This window comes from Cynara cardunculus, assembly GCF_001531365.2.
Source record: "Cynara cardunculus var. scolymus isolate 2C chromosome LG 6, CcrdV1, whole genome shotgun sequence".
NCBI classification, from domain to species: Eukaryota; Viridiplantae; Streptophyta; class Magnoliopsida; order Asterales; family Asteraceae; genus Cynara; species Cynara cardunculus.
This window is the reverse complement of record NC_037533.1, coordinates 10,667,733-10,670,372: the sequence shown is the minus strand read 5'-3', so window position 1 is coordinate 10,670,372 and position 2,640 is coordinate 10,667,733.

Genomic DNA, 2,640 nt, shown 5'->3' with positions numbered 1-2,640 from the left:
CACAGTTGAAAGTGTTGTAGGTGAATTGCAGGTGTGTGGAAGATAATTGCAAAAGCTGATGTGACACAATTGAAAGTGTAAATGGATTGCAGGGATGTAGATGGTCTAAGTTGTATGAAGATTTGTCCTTCACCTCAAAGGGTCGAAAAGTGATTTTGCAAAAAGGCCCCTTAAGGCAAGAAGAATAGAAACTAGTAAATAGTAAACAACTGAAACATAAAAAAAGTATCAATATGTTTCGAATGATTTTTCATAGTTACTGAAGCCCAATAAATTGATTTCAGATTGTCGAAGATGGTACGAGTTCTCTGAAAACCGGCAACTCGTTACTATTTTTCTGCTCTGAATTACAGCGGGAAGTTTGAAAATGTTGGTGCTGTGATGAGTGTGGATGAGACTCTCTTATGTGCTCGTTCCAAATTCTAAAACCCACGGAAAAGAAACCAAAGTTCAATTTCGGTATCAATTTCTTTGGGAGCACAACTATAGCTAAACCGGGAAACATTCCACCAGGAGTCGAGGTACGTCGACAACATTAGCAAAATGCTCGAAACCACCTTTGTAATTTGTACGGTTTCAGAAAAAGAAAAAATAAAAATCCGAAGCCATGTTGATTGAACCCATTAGCTTTAAATTGGCCTCATGTTTTTGTGATTCGAATCCATGACCATAGACGTTACCTGATGCTTCAAGGCCCAGGGCAATAATGCCTTATAAATAGTTCGTGTCCATATTTATGTTTTAGTTTGTCCAAAAATAAGTATCGACCTTTTAAAGAAAGTGTTTGATTTCAAATTTTACCCTTGATTATAAGATTGAAAAATTCATTACTCTCTTCTATTAAGGGTAAAATAGTCATTTAGTTAGTTAAAAAGTATAATAATTACAAATTTCTAAAACTGTGTGCATTTTTCATCGTGAACATTTATTTTGAAACAAAGGAAGGAGGTTGTATTTATAGCGAGGACATGCCTGTATACATCTTCCCATACCCTACTTGCGAGTAAGATATATTGCGTTCGTTTGTTGATTTAATTATTTAAATACTTATTATTATTAGCCTCGAACGTTGGTCTTTATTTGCTTATGTTTTGCAGCCTATTCTGGGAGCTAGAGTATGAGATTTGGAGCACGAAGGGGATCTCGCGATTGAAGGGTAAAATTCAGGGGAATAACTTTTAACTTTTCGATAGATAAAAGTTGGGTGGAAGTAAGATAAAAAAACGTTTCTAATTGTTGTTTATCATTGTACCCTAGTTATACATAATATATAATACCCTGGTTCTTAGTTAACCTTATAACTAAAAACGTATTGACACATTCCTTGATAATTTTGGGGACAAATAAAACAGACTTGGCGTATTTTGGTTTGTTAATGTGTACATACATCCAATGAATTTTATACTAAATTTTTTCATGTGATAACCAGATCTTGGTTGTCACCTGAGGTAATAAATATGTGATTATTTGTTATATGTGATTACGTGACAACATGATAAATTGATACATTTGATCATGTTAGGGTGTGAAAATGTGCAAAATGTAGACGCATGTACAGGGCGCACCTGTATGGGAGCAACTGGTGGCACGTGCCACCGTATTATTTCGCCTCCGAAGGGTAAAAATTTTAGGTTTCTCAACGGTGCTACCGTATTATTTTGGAAGGTGCTACCGTATTATTTTGAAAGGTGTTACCATATTCAAACATAGCAATTAAAATTTAAAACCCAAACAAAATAAAGCCCAATTGTCTAACTTAATAAAATGCAAAGTCCAATTAATTTATTAACATTAATAAAATGCAAAGCCCAATTATATGATTAAGCCCAAATCAAATATACAAACTATTACCTCCTCCATTCCTCCTCTTGAGCTTTTCTTATGATTAACAGATTAAGCCCAACTTCTTGGGCAGCCGTGCAGGTGACCTGCCAGACAGAAGAGACGAGAGTGAGTGAACGAGCTTACGACTTACGAGCGTGAACGAACGAGCGAGTGAGCGACCAGCGAGGCAGCGACCGACAGGCGACAAACAGGGAGGGCCACCACCAAGAAGAATCGATTCGATTTTGGAACGATTTTGAAGACTCGGACGATTCACGATTCAGAAATCAGAATCGAAACTCACTCAAACTCGGACGATTGACGATTCAGAAATCAGAATCGATTCGATTAGGTATTTAGGTTTAGCCTTTAGGTATACATTTTTAGTTTTAGTTGATTATTTACTTGATTAGGTTTAGCCGATTAGGTATACATTTTAGTGTTTTACTCTTGAATAAGAATTCTTGATGAAATTGATTGAGGCATTGAGGCTTCTTCACTGCTTCAGGCTTGAGCTGTTGTCTGTTGAGCATTTGATAATTTTGATTTGAGGCTGGAGCATTTGATTTGAGGCTTGAGCATTTGATTTGATTTGAGGCATTGAGGTTTCACTAGTTCACTGCTTCAAGCCTTCACTGCTTCACTGCTTTAGTTTTCAATTTTCATAATTCATATGTTGATTAAATTTACTAATTGTCTCAATCACTCAATGTCATTACTGATTACTTATCATTGTTTTCATTACTTAGATCTACGATTCTCATTCATTATGGAAAAATATTTGAAGCGAAAAGCTTCATCATCAACCGATAATAA